The 19,034-nt window shown below is 37.7% G+C and overlaps 1 protein-coding gene and 1 non-coding gene across 9 annotated transcripts in view; one reads left to right on the top strand and one right to left on the bottom strand.

Annotated features, from left to right (window-relative positions):
* Positions 1 to 19,034, top strand: part of WDR33 (WD repeat domain 33) — a 108,263-nt gene that overhangs the window by 11,242 nt on the left and 77,987 nt on the right. The gene's annotated exons all lie outside the window — the stretch shown is intronic.
* On the bottom strand, positions 8,211 to 8,318 carry LOC121099893. The gene has a single exon (XR_005831617.1). It is a non-coding gene; the product is annotated as a U6 spliceosomal RNA (small nuclear RNA).

Genomic DNA, 19,034 nt, shown 5'->3' with positions numbered 1-19,034 from the left:
GATCCCAGGGTCCTGGGATTGAACCCCACATTGAGCTCTCTCCTCAATGGGGAGCCTGCTTCTCCCTCTCCTCTCCACTTCTGCTCTCTCTTGCTACCTCTCTGTCTCTCTCTAAAATAAACAAAATCTTAAAAAGAAAAAGAATCTGTAAGCTTTAGTTTTGGTTCTAATAAAAGCAGTTTTACATAAGTTGTATGGAACCTTTTATTTTATTTTAATTTTTTTTAAGATTTAATTTTTTTGAGAGAGATCATGAGCAGGGGGGAGGGGCAGAGTGTACTCAATCCCAGGACCCTGGGATCATGACCTGAGCCGAAGGCAGACGCTTAACTGACTGAGCCACCCAGGTACCCTGAACCTTTATTTTATAAAGGAGAGGTAAGGACATATATTTTATTGGTGAAGTTTTTTAAACTTCATTTTTAATATTTGATTAGCTCTCAGTTTGTTGTATCCTTAACAACCACTGGATTTTTGAGATCCAGACTGCTTTGGAGGGAAATACCAAATTAAGACAGTATGTGTCATAGGGTAATTAAAGACACTGTATAATATGCCAAATACTGAGGAACTTGTTAGGCTTTAGGCCAATATGGGTAATAGAACTAGAAACTGAGAACTACTGTTCCAAAATCAAGAGGCACTCAAAGCTTGTCATTTCATCTTGCTATTGACAAACTTGAAATATTCAGGATCATCCCTTTAGATTGTTGCTTTGGGAATTATTTTGCTTGTTCTGTTAAGTGCTTTTACCTTCAATTTAGGTGTTTGTTTTTAACCTTCAATTTAGTTGTTAAACTAGGTTAAAAATGAGCTGAAAGAAACTTTGGAAAATTCTTACCTGCTCCCTGTGTAATCTTGAGATTATAGAATTATTTCTTGAAGTCATCAAATCTAGACCTTTTAATTTGAAGATAAACAGGATTGAAGAGATTAAATTTGTTTGTAGTCACATAGTTAGTGGCAGAATACCAGTTTAGTGTTCTTTTTTCCACCTTTACAAAAAACCCCAGAGCATTTCATAGTATAACTTGGAAGGGGTTTTGGTTCATTGTCTTTGGGTGAGAGCTAAAATTGTAACAGTTACATACCTAGAAGAGCCTAACATAGGAAAATCTTCCATCAGGAATTAAGAGATTACATTGTTTTGTGGTCCTGAAGTTGTTATATATAGTTTTTTTCAGAATTGCTTACCAGTAAGGACTTTGGTGTAGTTTTGTTTTAGTAATGCAGTGATTTTCAGCTTTTAAATCTGCATTTGGCAGAATATTTCTTGGTAGGTTTTATAAACACACCCACCCACCATCCCACCCACATATCCTAAATGTGTTGCTCAGTGCCTCCTTCATGTTTCATGTACTCAAATTGCAGTTGATATTAATAAAGAGTATTTTTCACCCACATTTTCTACCCACAGTGCTCATTTCCAGTTATATTTTTTACATCAGTTTTGTGCCCAGAGTAGACATTTCCAGTTTTGTGTCTGATCATGTTCCTAACACTGTAGTTAGTAGCATTACTTTTATAAGTTATTTTGTTTTTATGCATTCACTCATTTGTTTATATACTATATGCATGAGTTAAAAAAAGTGAAAGGTATAAGAGGTTGTACAGTGATCTTTTCCTGCATTGTCTTCTCCTTTTATCTGTCCAGTAGCTATCCCTGTTAACAGCTACAAAATCTAAAAAAAAAAAAGCCCAGAAGACAGAAAATCTTCCGAAGTAATTTTGAGGTATATGTAGCGAATATATATACTGTAGATATGTATATGTTCCTTTTTTGGTTGCTTTTCACATACACAGTATTATTCTATACATTGTTTTGTACTTTGCTTTTTTTGACTTGACAGTAAGTGTATCTTGGAGATCCTAAGTAGAACTACCTCCTTTATGATAGTTGCATAATATGCATCATGGTATGTATGTTTCATGGTTTACTTTAATCCTCTACTTAATAGACATGTGCGGTGTCCTGTCTTTGGTTATTGCAAAAGGTGCTTCATTGAATAACCTTATGCACGTGTGTTTGCATATATGTAGGGATAAATTCATGGAAGTGGAATTGCCTGGTCAAAGTATGTGCACTGTTAGTATATGAGAATGGTTGTTTTACTCACATCAACACTCGTATTATGGTTTTTGCTTTTGTTTTTAAGATTTTATTTTTTAGAGAGAGTGAGTGCCTAAGTGGGGGTGGGGAGGAAGGGAGAGGGACAAGGAGACTCCTTGCGGAGTGGGGAGCCCAGTGAGGGGCTCGATCCCAGGACCCTGAGATCATGACGTGAGCCGAAGTCATACACCCAACTGAGTGAGCCACCCAGGCACCCCTGGGTTTTTTTTGTTTTTTTTTTTTGTTTTAAGATTTTATTTTAAGTAATCTCTATACCCAACTTTGGGCTTGAACCTTGAGATCAAGAGTCACTTATCCACCGACAGCCAGCCAGATGCCCCTGGATTTTGCTTTTCTGAGTGATGTTGCTTCTCAGTAAGTGATAAGGAATCATTCCCTTTTTTTTTTTTTTTAGATTTTATTTATTTGTTTTAGAGAGAGAGTGAGAGCCCATGGGGGAGGGGCAGAGGGAGAGAGAGAGAGAGAGAGAGAGGGACAGGCAGAGTCCATGCTGAGTGTGCATCCTGGTGTGGGACTTGATCCTAGGACCGTGAGACCATGACCTGAGCCAAAACCAAGAGTCAGATGCTCAACTGACTGAGCCACCCAGGCACTAAGAGGAGTTATTCTTCAGCATGAGTAATGAGGGGAATTTAAAATCATTAATTTGTCCCTTTTTGATAATTTTTATGGGGTATATTTTTGCATAGTAAAATTTTGTGCAGCTCATTGAATACATTATGTAAGGTAGATCCTGAAAGGCAGTTCATTAGAATCTGGTTTCCTATAGGTAAAAACTTCAGATTTTAATAAAAATTTATGAAGAATATAAAAAAAATTAGCGAAAGATTTTAGTAAAAAAGTATGCTCATCTTCTTCCTGGAATTCTAGTTGGCTAAATGTTTTCTGGCCTCTTATCCCTGTGTTACCTTTCATAGGATAATTTAGCTTTCTAAAATTCAGACTTTCTTACTTAGATTTCTCCAACACTAGTGGGGTATCTGATAAAAAGTTGTATACTCTTTTTCCAGAAAAAATGTAAATATTCATATTAGAATTTTTGCAACTGGAGGTAGGGGGTGTCATTGAAATCCTTTTGTCCTTTTACGTATCCATAGACCCCAGGTAAGGCTCCCTGTATTATTTGATAGATTTAGCATGTCTTTAGCATGTCTAGGTTGGCATAACACAAATTTCAGAATCCAGCTCCAATATATGGGCTTAGGTTTTTGGTTTATTTTTAAGATTTTATTTATTTATTTGATGGAGAGAGAGACAGCCAGCGAGAGAGGGAACACAAGCAGGGGGAGTGGGAGAGGAAGAAGCAGGCTTCCAGCGGAGGAGCCCGATGTGGGGCTCGATCCCAGGACTCTGGGATCATGCCCTGAGCCGAAGGCAGACGGTTAATGACTGAGCCACCCAGGCGCCCCTGAACTTAGGTTTTCATCTTCTTCATCTGCTGCTCCCTCTTAACATCTACCTTGTCCATGAACCACTTTTAAAAACTCAAGTGCACCTAAAATGAATAGTGTTATATGTCAGTTTTGTCTCAATTGAAACAAAACCCTTTTACTCCTATTGCTGTTTCCTCTGCTTGGAATCTCCCCTCTTCCCCTTTTCCAGTTGATACATTCCTTCTTTTATCACTGCATAAATTAATTTACCTGAAACATTTCTGTTTTACATCAGTGCTCCCCCACTCATTAATTCTTGTTTCTTCCCATAGCATTCCCTCCTAGCATTTTAAAAATAATCCTTCAGTATGCATTTATTCAGGCCACTAGATATCATATACTTACTGAGTACCTACTGGGTTCCAGGTCTAGTTTTCTTTGTTTGTTTTGGTGTTAAAATATGCTTAACATAAAATTGACCGTTTTAACTTTATTTTTTTTCTTCCAGTGTAGTTAACATTTTTAAGTGTACACTTGTTCGACATTAAATACACTAACAGTGTTGTGCAACCATCTATCTCCAGAACCCTTTCAGCTTCTTTAACTGAAACTCTGTACCCATTAAACACTGTCTATTCTTCCCTCCCTTAGCCGTGACAAGCACCATTCTACTTTCTGTCTCAATGAATTTGACTACTCTAGAAACCTCATATAGCGATTATTTCCTAATTCATTCTATGAAGCCAGCATTACCCTAATACCAAAACCACATAAAAATCATACAGGAGGAAAACTATAGATCAGTATTTTTCATAAATGTAAATGCAGACATTCTCTACAGAATAGCCAGTTGAATCTAATAGTGAATAAAAAGAATTCTACACATTATGACAAAGTGGGGTTTATTCCCGGTACATAATCCTGGTTTAGCACTCAAAAATGAACTAATGTACTTCATCACATCATATGAATTTATGAAGAAAATTTATATCATTATATTAATAGATTAACAAATCATGCTTTATATTAAGACATGCAGAAAAACATGACAACATTCAACATCTATTCATGATAAAAATGTTCAGCAAAGAGACGTAGAGGGGGACTTCCTCAGGTTGATATGGCACATCTGCAAAACCCCCTCAGCTAACATCATACTTAATAGTGAGAAATTATGGGGTACCTGGGTGGCTCAGTCACTTAAGTGTCTGACTGTGGCTCAGGTCGTTCAGGTCATGATGTTGGAGTCCTGGGTTTAAGCTCTGTGTCTGGCTCCCTGCTCAGTGGAGAGTCTACTTGTCCCTTTCTCTCTCTGCCCCTCCCCCTGCTCATGCTCTCTTGTTCTCTTGCTCTCCCAAATAAATAAATAAATAATTCTTTAAAAAAAAATAGTGAGAAATTAGACGCTAAGATCTAATTTAGAACAAGGAACAAGGCAGAGATGTCCACGCTTGCCACTCCTTTTCAACATTGTCCTGGAAGTCCTAGAGAATGCAGTAAGACAAAAAAAAAAGGAAATACAAGGTATACAGATTGGGAAGGAAGAAATAAAATTGTCTTTGTTCACAGATGATGTGGTTGTCTATGTAGAAAATCTCATGAATCAACAAAAATCTTCTGTAACTAATAAGTGATTGTAGCAAGGTTTCACAATACAGGGTAAATACACAAAAACCAATTGCCTTCTCATATACCAGCAACAAACAATTCAAGTCTGGAATTAAAGCAGTGCCATCTATATTAGTACTCCCCCCCCTCCAAAAAAACCCCACAACTTAGGTTTCATCTAAAAAAAAGTATACAAGATCTACATGAGGAAAACTCTTTGGAGTTTCCTGTAAAACTCTTTGAAAGAAATCAAAGAATACCTAAATAAATGGAAAAATATTTCCGTTTCCATGGACAGGAACATTCAATATTGTCAAGATGTCAGTTCTTTCCAATTTGATGTGTAGATTCAGTGTGCTCCCAGTCAGAATCCCAGCCAAGTTATTTTATGGATATGGATAAAGTTCCTTTTACTCAGATAAATATTATCAATGGCTACTGAAGGGTTGATTACTGGAAAACAGAATATTCACACATTTCTAAGGCATTACCTAAGGTATTAAACATTTTAGGTATACACACATTTTGGAAGAAGTTAATAAATACCATATACTTGGCTCCTAGATTCAACATTTGTTAAAATTTTACAGTATTTTGTTTTTCTCTTAGTTTGCTAGGGCTGCCATAACACAACTGAGTGGCTTAAACAATAGTCACTTAGTGTTTTACAGTTCTGAAGATCAGGTGACTGAGATCAAGGTGTCAGTAGGGCCTTGTTCCCTCTGACGGTGTTAGGAAAGGATCTGTTCCAGGCCCCTCTCCTAGTTTCTGGTAGTTCCTTAGCTTGTGCCAGTGTAACTCCATTCTTTATGTGTGTCCAAATTTCTCCTTTTTATGAGGACACCAGTCCTTTTGAATTACAGACTCATCCTATTCCATATGACTTCATCTTAACTAATGACATCTGCAATGTCCCTATTCCCCAATAAGGTACTAAGGGTTAGGACTTCAACGTACGGATTTTGAGGAGGGAATGTAATTCAACCCATAACATTCTGTCTCTGCATTGATACATACGTATACACATATATTTTTTTTTAACAATTTGAGAGTAATTGCAGACATCATGATACATAATGCTTCATTCAGCATGCAATAGCAACGTGCAGTATCACATCTAAGAAAACTTGCCATAATTCCCTATTACTGTGTAATATCTGGTCTACGTTCAAATGGTCTTTGATGTTTTTTTCAAACTCCAGGACCTAATAATCAAGGTTTATGTGTTCCATTTGGTTGTTTCCTTGGTCTTGTTTATTTAGAGCAGTCGTCCTGGTTTTTAATTTTTCGTACATATATTTTCTTTAAAAATTTTGAAAATCTTTTTTTTTTTTTTTTAAGATTTTTAAAAATTAGAGAGAGAGTGCATAAGCAGGGGGACGGGGCAGAAGGAGGAGCAGACTCCCTGCTGAGCCGAAAGCAGATGCTTAACCCACTGAGCCACCCAGGCGCCCCTCTTTTTTTTTTTTTTTTTAAGATTTATTTTAGATCTTGTGCGCTTGCCACTGCACACACGTTAATGGGGGGAGGGGCAGAGAGAGAGGGAGACAAGCAGACTGCTTGCCCTATGTGGAGCCCAGCATGGGGGCTTCCTCTCACAACTCTGAGATCATGACCTGAGCCAAAATCGAGTCGGAGGTTTAACCAACAGAGCCCCCCAGGTGCCCTCATACACTCTCTTTTTAAGACATTCTCAGGGGGACCTGGGTGGCTCAGTTGGTTAAGCGTCTGCCTTCCGCTCAGGTCATGATCCGGGAGACTCAGAATCAAGCCCCACGTTGGCTCCCTGCTTGGTGGAGAATCTGCTTCTCCCTCTGCCGTTCACCCCGCTCGTGCTGTCTCATTCTCTCTCTCTCTAAAATAAATAAAATCTTAAAAAAAAAAAATTCTCACAAATGTATTTCAATAGCAGATCAAGTCTCTATGCTCTACCAACCTGTTGAGCAGTTGAAACCACCATTTGCTTTCTCTGTCCAAGAGTCTTAACAAAGACGACATGTCTCTTGATGGATAGTTAAGAGGGCTGTTAACGTTAATTGTCTCTGTTACAGTTATTCTGGCGAATGAACTTTATCTCTTTGTGTATCTCAAGGATTGTCTCCTCCCCCCCAATGTTTATTTTGTATGTGCAACACATATTCTGTATTTTAAGTTTAGACTATCTGGAACATACCCTTTCAATTTGGTGAAAATTCTCTTAGCTCATTTCTTGTAATATACAAACAGAAAAATTAATGTTGTTCTGTGAGCAAATACTTTGCTGATCCTCTCTACTGCATAGTTAATATTTTTTCCTTTGTAACTAATAAATATCTTGGAGGAGATACTTTGAAATTATGTAAATATACTGTTCTTAAACTTTTGCCCACTCATTTTAGCATCCATTGGTAGAACCTGTACACAGCAAGTATTTTTAGGTGTTCCAATTGTGATTTTCTCTTAGTATGTATTTTAATGTATATCTGTGACAATTTTTATATGTGCCAGACTGTATGAAACGCACTGGAAATACAGAGATTAAAAACATTCAGTCCTGCAGTGCCTGGGTGGCTCAGTTAAGCGTCTGCCTTTGGCTCAGGTGCTGATCCCAGAGGGGAGCCTGGTTCTCCCTCTGCCCCTCCCCCACTGTGCATGCACGCTCTCTTCAAAATAAAATCTTTAAGAAAAAATAAAAACATTCAGTCCTTGCTTAACATGGAATTTGCAGTGTAGGCAGAAAGATAGACATGTGGCTTTTTTACCAGTGCGATACATGTTTTCTAGGATTATGCATAGTATATTTTGGAAGTGCAAAGACTGCTGAATAAATTGAGCACAATAAATAAGCATAAATTAACAAAAATAATTTAGAGCATCAGTATAGGAATATACTAACAATGGTTGTGAGAGTATCTGGCAAAGTTAGAGATTTTAGAAGAGTATTTTAAAAAGACAAACATCACTCCTACCTTCTTATAAAAGTAATCCATATCTGTCATGGATGGCTTGGAAAAACTGAAGGTATAAAGAAGACAGCCAAATTTTACTGTAACCTCCCATGCTTTGTTACTTTTCTTATATGTTTCTTTCCATTTTGGGGAGCTTTTTTTGTTTGGTTTGGTTTTGTGGAACGTTTCAGGAATTTGCATGTCTTCTTTGTGCAGGGACCATGCTAATCTTCTGTGTTATTTTTCCAGTTTGAGTATATGTACTGCTGAAGCAAGCACCCAGTTTTTGGATTTTGCACAAAAGTATATGGTTCTTTTAAAGTAATTGTAATTATTTATAATCTGATTTTTCCACTTAACATTGGATCATGTAGTTTGTTTAAAATATTTCAGGATTTTTAGTGATTATGTACAATTTCATGTTATAGATATGTAGAAGTTATTAGTTATTTCTCTGGTTTCTTATGCCTGTGAACTTGACCGAAAGACTTTTTGCAAAACAATATTTTTTTTGTCTACATTGGTCTCTATTAAATCATAGAATGGTTTGCTGAAATCTGTTCTTTAAAAAGATTTTGTTTATCTGAGATAGAGCGAGAGTACATGAGCAGTGGGGAGGGGCAGAAGAAGAGGGAGAAGCAGGCTCCCTATTGATCAGGGAGCTCGATGTGGGTTTGATCCCAGGACTCCGACATCATGACTTGAGCTGAAGGCAGACACTTAATTGACTGAGCCACCCAGGTACCCCTAGTGGTTCTTAATCTTATTCCTTCCTTTTAGAGATCAAAATGTCAAAAATTTCTCCAGCATAGGTGAGGATGTTATCAGAGCCTTAAATAGAGTCCAAGTTAGCTTTCCTACTTTCTTGTTCTTTGTATTCTAGTGATACTGTACCCCCTACCCCCAAGACTTAGGTGTTCTGTGGAGGTATGCAAATAGGTGTTAAAATAGTATTAGAGTGGTACAACTTTGCTGTATATCTTTTTTCCCCCCAATGGTTTTATTTATTTATTTATTTGTTTGTTTATTTATTTATTTGAGAGAGAGAGAGCACGCACAAGCAGGGGGAGCTGCAGAAGGAGAGGTAGAAGTAGGCTTCCCACTGAGCAGGGAGCCAGACATAGGGCTTAATCCCAGGACCCCAGGATCATGACCTGAACTGAAGCCAGATGCTTAACTGACTGAGCCATCCAGGCACCCCTTTGCTGTATATCGTGAACTTGCTTCTAAGATGTGACTTGAGCACTGCAGATGAAGGCGATTAGAAAGAGAATGAGACCATCCTTGCCCTATCTGTCCATCCAGTTCTATTCTTTTCCCCGTTGAATAGTGTAAGTATTCCCAACTCCAGTTGATTCTCGTTATTCCTGGCAGTTATATTCTGTTATGTTGCAGACACTGAATTAGCAAATACTAAGTGGTTGTTCCTAGGGGATTCCTGTGAGCCTCTCGTGACATTGGCAATAAAGCCAATAGAGACAAAATATTATGTGTGCTTCTGTTTAAAGATACCTTATTTAATGCATATTGTTGATCCATTAACATTGAATTCATGGCCAGTAGTACTAGTTACACCATATGTCTGAACCAAGCTTATGTAACTGTTCTTTCTCCATAAGGCAGATCACTACCTTCTAGAGCTTAGAACACTAGACAGCACTTCAGCAAAACACTTGGAGACCATTTTAAGCAGTGAAATTAAAAAAAAAAAAAAGTACAAAAATGTGAGAAACATGACACTCAATAGATTGCAAAAAGGACACTTGTTTACAGTACAACAGCTGAAATAAGAAGGCAGAGCATTGCCTGGTTAGACCTTAGCTGGGAACTTGAGCTCTGGGTCATTTCAAGTTTTTCTTTACACTCTTTGTGTCTACAAATGATGCCAAAGATTTGGGGCTACAGATAAATTTTACCAAGTAGGCAAATTTGTAAATGGGGAATCTTTGAATGAAGACCCATTCTAGTTTGAGCAAAGGGAAACCATAAACTCTTTTTCCTATTGTGCTGTTTTTTGTTGTTGTTGTTAACTGTGGAGATATAAGAAGTATGCTTTTTCATTCAAAATCCAAACAGCTGAACTGTGTACTGATTTCTTTTCCCCCTGATTCTAGTCATAATAGGGGGCAAATGACAAAGACCTAACTATACATTTATTCTGCAAAGCAGTACACAAAAGACATGAAAAAAGAATGTAAACGTGCATAGAGGTGGGAGTAAAAGTGGTTAATAAAATGGAAAAAAATAAATATTTAACCTTTTATTTTTATTTTATTTTTTTAAAAGATTTTATTTATTTGAGAAAGAATGCACAGGCCCTGGGAGTGGTAGGGGGAGAGGGAGAAGCAGTAGGGATACTGAGCAGGGAGCCCCATGCAGGGCTCTATCCCAGGACTGTGGGATCATGACCTGAGCTGAAGGCAGATGCTTAACCGACCCAGCCACCCAGGCGCCCCCAGTATTTAGCCTTTTATTAATAATCAAGAAAACTAAAATAGAGCCAGGAAGAAGTGTCTTTTCCCCCTAAAGCAGCAAAGATTCTTTTGACTTAAAGCTTTCTGTACAACGATGATCAGTACAATTTGAGTTTTAGTAGGATATGTTTTAAAACAATTCAAATATGCAGCAATGAGACGTGTTTTAAAGGTAAACCATCCAAGCAGTTTTTATTAATATTCACAAATACACACAGCAGCTTCATTAGAGATTTCAGTTCCTCTTCAGTTCCAGAACAGAGAAGGTAACCAGGTGATGGGTATTAAGGAGGGCACGTGTTGTGATGAGCACTGGGTGTTAATATGCAACTAATGAATCGCTGAGCACTATATCAGAAACTAATGATGTACTATATGTTGGCTAATTGAACATAATAATAAAAAATAAATAAAAATTTTAAAAAATGAAAAAATAAAAACCTCAGTGTTCATCATCAGTAGGAATAGAGATTTTCTTTACCATAGTAGCAGTAAGAAAATAAAATTAGCAATAATTGCGTAATATTAATTAATAGTTATTCTGTTTATTTAATGTAGCTAGATAAATTCTATTTGCCTAATTTTATTTACCCAATTTACCTAATTGAACTATATAAATTCAATGAATTATTTTGTATAACTTTTTTTGCACTGTATTTTAAAAATTGAGGTATACTTGACATATCAATTTCATGTGTACAATATAATGATTTGATATTTGTATTTTTGCAGAATGATCACCACAAATTTAGTTAACAGCTATCATCTTACATAGTCACAAAGTTTTTTTTTTTCCCTTGTGATGAGAACTTTTAAGATCTACTCTCTTAGCTACTTTCAAATGTGCAATAAAGTATTATTATTATTATTATTTTTAAAGATTTTATTTATTTATTCGACAGAGATAGAGACAGCCAGCGAGAGAGGGAACACAAGCAGGGGGAGTGGGAGAGGAAGAAGCAGGCTCATAGCGGAGGAGCCTGATGTGGGGCTCAATCCCATAATGTCGGGATCACGCCCTGAGCCGAAGGCAGACGCTTAACCGCTGTGCCACCCAGGCGCCCCAGTATTATTATTTTTTTAAAGATTTTATTTATTTGACAGAGTACAAGCAGGGGGAGCAGCAGGCAGAGGGGGAGGAGCAAGGAGCCCAATTTCGGGCTTGATTCCAGAATCCTGGGATCATGATCTGAACCAAAGGCAGACGCTTAACCGACTGAGCCACCCAGGTGCCCTGCAGTACAGAGTTATTGATTAGAGTCACCATAGTGTCCATTCCATCCCAATGACTTATTTATTTTATAACTAGAATTTTTCACCTCTTGATCCCCTTCACCCATGTCTCCCACCTCCACCCCCCACCCTTTGGCAACCACCAATCTGTTTTCTTAAGTCTATGCATGTGGCTGTTTTTGTTTTTAGATTCCACATGTAAGTTTCATCTATACAGTATTTCTTTTTCTCTCTGACTTATTTCACTTAGCATAATGCACTCAAGTTCCATCTGTGTTGTCAAAAATGGCAAAATTTCATTCTTTTTTTATGGCTAAATAATACTGCATTGCTTATTCACCCCCCCCCCCCGCACACTTTCTTTGTCCATTTATCTGTTGATGGACACTTGGGAGGTTGTAAACATGGGGTGCATATCTTTTTGAACTAGTAGTTTTGTCTTCTTCAGAGAAATACTCAGAAGTAGAATTGCTGGATCTTAGAGTAGTTCTATTTTTAATATTTTGAGGAACCTCTGTAGTGTTTTCCGTAGTGGCTGCACCAATTCACATTCATACCAGCAGTGCACAAGATATCCCTTTTCTCCACATCCTTGCTGACACTTGTTTAACATTTTTTTTTTAAATCAGTGTTCCGGGGCACCTGGGTGGCTCAGTCAGTTAAGCATCTGCCTTCGACTCAGGTCATGATCCCAGGGTACTAGAATCGAGCTCCACAGTTGGACTCCCTGCTCAGCAGGGAACCTGCTTCTCCTACCTCTCTCGCTCCCCCTGCTTGTGCTCTCTCTCTCTCAAATAAAATCTTAAAAAAAAAAAAAATCAGGGTTCCATCAAGGTTAGTTATGTCTCTTTAGTCTCATAATTTAGAATAAGTCTCCCTTTCCTCTTTTCCTCTCAGTATTGCATAAGCACATGTGAAAGGACGGCTTTTTTTTGGCAGTTGTATTTTCCATTTAAAATTAATTTTCGGGCGTGGTGGGAGGTTCAGTCAGTCGAGTGTCCACTCTTGATTTCAGCTCAGGTCATGGTCTCCAGGTCCTGGGATCAAGCCTTGTGTCAGGCTCCCTGCTTAGTAAGGAGTCCATTTGTCTCCTGCTCCCTCTGCCCATCCCCCACTCGTGCTCCTGCACTTGCTCGCTCTCAAGTAAATAAATCTTAAAAAAGGTAAAATTAATTTTGGTTAAAAGTATTTAAAGAAAAAAGTATTCCAGATAGATTAGATGTTAGGCTTTTGCCTTGTGTTTTTTTTTTTTTTTTAAGATTTTATTTATTTATTTGACAGAGAGAGAGACAGCCAGAGAGAGAGACAGCCAGCGAGAGAGGGAGCACAGGCAGGGGGAGTGGGAGAGGAAGAAGCAGGCTCCCAGCAGAGGAGCCTGATGTGGGGCTCGATCCCAGGACTCTGGGATCATGCCCTGAGCCGAAAGCAGATGCTTAACGACTGAGCCACCCAGACGCCCCTTGTTTGTGTATTTGAAATAATGTAATGGTGAAACTGATCATCAGTTCTCCAGAAATACTGTATTGGATTGAATTCTCCATTTGGAGAGACCTATCATATGGATAGCAGGCATGTTGTTTTTCAGTCTTACAGAGCTTCCGGTTAAAACTATCCCAGGTTTTTGGTTAAAATCTTAATCCAACATAGAATAAGCAACTGAATTTATATTTTTGTCATTTATAAATGAATAATACCTATTCATTAAAAGAGATGGAGTTATTGCTTTAGAAAGGTTATATATATGCTGAAATAGAAAAGTACATTCTTAAAAACAAAACTGAATTTTGGCTTCTATTTTCCAAGTTGAATAAGAGGGTGAAATTTTACAGTGTTTTAAATTGAGTTTTTAATGTATCAAAACATTAAGTATTACCATTGAAACAAACTTCATTTATTTTGGGGGCGGTAAAACATTTAATAGGTGGTCTAAAATTAAAAGGTATTGACTAAATTTCTTCTCATCTTTACATTAAGTCATCAAATTCCCTTCCCATGATACCATCACTGGTTATGTTTCTGGTATATTTTTTTGTTAAGTGTATAAGCTTTTATACACACTAAACATGAGTGTGTTTGTAGGACCACTGGCCTGCTTTATTAATTCATTTGTTTGTTTCATCACAACCAAGATAGCCAACCAAGATAGTTTTATTAATTTGTTCTTTTTTAGATGCTGTAGATTTTTCCATTTCCTTCTAAGGTTTTATTTATCAAGTTGAAAGCATAGTTTTTGTCATTTTCATAAGTGAATTAGGAAAGTTTAGGAATAGGTCAAGTTTTTAGTATTGGTTATAGCACTTGTGAATAATTTGTAATAATACCTTAAATTGCTAATATACTTCGTTGTTTGTGAAAATTCTTTCTGTGCTAGTTATTTGAATTTAACTCTGATGGCAGTGGTGAGTTTTAAAACTGAGGTCAGAACTACTTTCTTTTTTCTTTCTTTCTTTTTTTTTTTTAAGATTTTATTTGTTTGAGAGAGAGTTTATGAGTGGTGGGGGTTGGCGTGGGCAGAGGGAAAGGGACAAGCAGACTCCTGCTGAGCTTGGAGCCTGACTTGGGGCTTGATCCCAGGACCCCGAGATCATGACCTGAACCTAACTGGGTGCTTATAATGACTGAACCACGCAGACACCCCTCAAAACTACTTTCATAATTATACTAAGATATTATTAGGCCTTTTACTGTGTTGGCATTTGTACTTACAGTGTGAAAGTAGTAATGGATAAAACTGCTGGCTCCTTAGCATGGTTCAGGGCAGTGGTACCAAACTGTACTAATAGTCATTCTATGTTTACTACCACCTCACACTGGTGGTTGAGAAGAAAAAAGCCAATTTCTCTTGAAATGTCATTGTTGAAGCATTAAAAATAATTTAATTATATGTCAACTCTTGAGCATATGTTTTAATTTATTTTAGTTCAAGTATAGTTAACATACAGTGTTACATTAGTTTCAGGTGTATAATATAGTGATTCAACTATTCCATACGTCACCCAGTGCTCATCATCACTTAAGTCACCCATCCTCCCACCTACCTTGAATATGTGTTATTTTAAATATAGCATGCTGTGGACTGAATCGTGTCTTTGTAAAATTCATATGTTGAAACCCTAACCACTAATATGATGGGATTTGGAGATCTGGGCTTTAGGAGATAATTAGGTTTAAATGAGGGAATGAAGATAGGGGCCTCCTGATGCGCCATTATAAGAAGAGATACCAGAGAACGTGCTGACTCTTTCTGCCCTATGAGGACAAAGCAAGAAGGTGGGTGTCCGTAAGCCAGGAACCTGACTATGCTGGCACCCTGGTCTCAGATTTTCAGTCTCCAGAACTGTGAGAAAATACATTTTTGTTTAAGCCTCTCAGTCTGTGCTAGTGTATTGTGGCAAGCCAAGCGGACTAATGCATAGTGTGTGATGAATTGGGAAGTGTGGATAAAGCACTTTTGCTACTTACAGAAATATTGGCAGTTCCCTTGAGGAAATTTTGTCATGTTAATACTCAGTTTTTCTGTGGAACCTATTTTTTATTTGGAAGGGTGACGGACTGTTCAAATAGAGTCAGGGCATGGATCGAGAAGGAGGAGCCCAAGTTAACAATATCAGTAATGAAAGAGGTCCTATCACTGCAGATCTTATAGATGTTAAAATGAGAGTAAGAGAATACATCAACAACTCTGTGCCCTAAAATGTGGTAACTTTAGTGAAATTGATCAATTCCTTCGAAGAACGAACTACCAAACCTCATTCAAGAAGGAATAGGTAACCAGAATAGTCTTCTTTTAAAGAAACTGAATTCATAGTTAAAAATCTTCCAGGGGAGGAAACTTGAGGTCCATTCATATGATTTCACAGGTGAATTTTACCAAACATTTAAGGAGGAAATAATACCAATTCTGTATAATCTCTTCCAGGAAATATTATAAGGAATACTCACCCACTCACTATATGAGGCTTGATATAAAACCAGATAGAGATATTACAAGAAAAGAAAACTACACCAGTATCCTTCATGAGCATAGATGTAAAAGTCATAACAAAATGTTAGTAATTAAAATTCAACAATATATAAAAAGGATGATACGTCATGACCAAATGGGATTTATTTTGGGGATACAGGGGTGTTCTACATTTGAAAGTCAGGCTAATTCGCCAAATTAATAGACTAAGAAAAGCCATATGATCATTTATGTAGATGAGTTAGCATTTGACAAAATTCTTTTTTTTTTTTTAAAGATTTTATTTATTTGAGAGAGACAGACAGAGATAGCGAGAGAGCACGAGCAGGGAGGAGAGGGAGAAGCAGGCTCCCTCCTGAACAGGGAGCCCCGATGTGGGGCTTCATCCTGGACCCGTGAGATCCTGGGATCCCCAGAATCATGGCCTGAGCCGAAGGCATCTGCTTAACCGACTGAACCAGCCTGGTGTCCCTGACAAAATTCTTAATTCTTTCTTTCTTTCTTTCTTTCTTTCTTTCTTTCTTTCTTTCTTTCTTTCTTTTTCTTTCTTTCGGGAGCATTGGGGGGGCAGGCAGAGGGAATGGGAGAAGCAGACTCCCCACTGAGCCAAGAGCCTGACGTGGGGTTGATCCCAGGGCTCTGGGATCATGACCTGAGCTGAAGGCAGATGCTTAACCAGCTGAGTCACCCAGGCATCCCTCTTAATACTTCTTGATAAAAATTCTTACAAACTAGGAATAGAAGGGTTTTTCTTTCACATGATGAAGGGCATCTATAAAGATCTATAGCTAATGTCATACTTAAGAGAATAGTTAGTAGCGAAAGTCTGAATGCTTTCTCCTTTAAGACTGAGAACAGTGCAATAAGGCAAGAAAAAGAAGTAAAGCTTTTAGGGGCGCCTGGGTGGCTCAGTCATTAAGCGTCTGCCTTTGGCTCAGGGCGTGATCCTGGTGTTCTGGGATCGAGCCCCACATGGGGCTCCTCTGCTGGGAGCCTGCTTCTTCCTCTCCCACTCCCCCTGCTTGTGTTCCCTCTCTTGCTGGCTGTTTCTCTCTCTGTCGAATAAATAAATAAAATCTTTAAAAAAAAGAAAGAAAGAAAGAAAGCTTTTAGAACAGAAAGAAAGAAATTGCCCGTATTTGCAGATCACATGATTGCCTATGCAGAAAACTGTATAGGAATCTGTAAGAAAACTTCTGGGATCAACATGTGAATTTAACAAGGTTGCAGAATAAATGGACAGTGTATAAAAATTAATTGTATTTCTTTATACTAGCAATGAACAGCTGGGAATGGAAATAAGTAAAACACTGTTCCATTAAAGTAGAAGCAAAACCAAGTATAAATCTGACAAAGCATGTGCAGAATCTGGGTGCCTTAAAACTACAAGACATGGATGAAGCAAATCAAAGAAGGTCTAAATAATTACAGAGAATTACCTGTTTGTCGTTTGAAGACGGGGTATTGTTAAAATGTAATTTCTCCTCAGATTAGTCCATACAGATCAAAATCTCAGCAATATTTTTTATAGGTAATTAGCTGCTTTTAAAAATTATAAAATGGCAAAGGAACACAAATTGCTAGATCACTTTTGATAAAGAACAACATAGTTGGAGAATCTGATCTGAAATCTAGCTGATTTTAAGACTTTCTATACAGTTACAGAAATCAAGATATTGAGGTAGACCCACATAAAAAACAGTCGATTTCAGCAAAGGTGTAAAAGGAATTCAGTAGAAAAAAGATACTCTTTTTCAGCATATGTAGTTGGAACAATTAGACACCATATGAGAAAAAAGAATTTCAAACCATCCCGTATACCTAATATGGAAATGAACTCAAATAGATCAGAGATCTAAATGTAAAATAATACAATTGGCAGAAGTGAACAAAGGAGAAAAATCTTTGCAATTTTGGTTTAGATAAAGATTTCTAGGTGTACCTGGGTGGCTCAGTCAGTTAAACTTCTGACTTCGGCTCACGTTGTGATCCCAGGGTCCTGGGATCAAGCCCCATGTTGGGCTCACTGCTCAGCGGGGACTCTGCTTCTCCCTCTCCCTCTGCCCCCTCCCTGCTTGTGCTCCCTCTGTGAAATGAATAAATAAAAAATAAAATCTTAAACACAAAAACCACAGTGAGATACTACTATATATATCTGTTAGCATGACTTAAGAAATAAAACAAACAACCCTTCTCTCCCTAGCTGACAGTATCAGGTATTAATGAAGATGTAGAGTAACTGGAACTTTCATATGTTGCTAGTGGTAATGCAAAATGGTACAGCCACTTTGGGAAATCTTTTGGCATTTTCCCATAAAGTTAAACATAAACTTACATGACCCCACAGTTTCAGTCCTAGATATTTACCCAAGAAAAATGAACACTTAACATTCACACAAATACTGCATACACATGACTGTCAGTAGTAATTTTGTTCAAATTGCCAAGTACCATAGACAATTCAAGTGTCCCTGAATTGGTGAGTGGATAAGCAAACTGTGGTATATCCATAGAATTCAACAACAAAAAAGGAATTATTGGTACTTGAAACAACATTGGTGAATCTCAAAAGTATTATGCTAAATAAAAAATGCCAGTCTCAAAAGGGTACACAATATGACATTCTACAAAAAACAAAAACTACAGTGATGGGAAACAGTGATGGGAACAGAAACAACATGGTTGCCAGGGACTAGGGGTGGTAGTAGGAAATTGATAACAGGGTTCTGCATCTTGATTGTGGTGATTCTGTGATTCTGTGCGTTTGTCAAAACTTAGAAATGTTCTAAAGTTCTAAGGTCTAAAATTCACTTTTTGGTGAATGTAATTTTAAAAATAAGTTAATCAAGAGTATGAGAAGACAGGCCAGAAACTGGGAGATAATACTTGTAGAAGATAAATCTGATAAAGGATTGTTATCCAAAATATACAAAGAACTCTTAAAACAGGGTGCTTGGTTAGCTCAGTTGGTTAAGCATCTGCCTTTTGGCTCAGGTCATGATCCCAGAGTACTGGGATGGAGCCTTGGCATCGGGCTGTCTGCTCAGCAGGGAGCTTGCTTCTCCATCTCTCTCTGCTGCTCCTCCTGCTTGTGCTCTTTCTCTCTCAAATAAATAAATAAATAAATAAAATCTTAAAAAAAAAATAAGAACTCTTAAAACTTAACTTGATTAAAAAATGGACAAGGGGCACTTGATTGAAGATTTATTTTTTTATTCATTTTATTTAAGGGGTGCCTGGGTGGCTCAGTCAGTTAAGCATCTGCCTTCAGCTCAGGTCGTGATCCCAGAGTACTTGGATTTTGAGCCCTACGTCAGGCTCCCT

This window comes from Ursus maritimus, unplaced genomic scaffold (assembly GCF_017311325.1).
Source record: "Ursus maritimus isolate PB19 unplaced genomic scaffold, ASM1731132v1 scaffold_1, whole genome shotgun sequence".
In the NCBI taxonomy this organism is placed as follows: domain Eukaryota; kingdom Metazoa; phylum Chordata; class Mammalia; order Carnivora; family Ursidae; genus Ursus; species Ursus maritimus.
The sequence above is the reverse complement of the archived record's forward strand: the minus strand, read 5'-3'. Positions and strand labels throughout refer to the sequence as shown.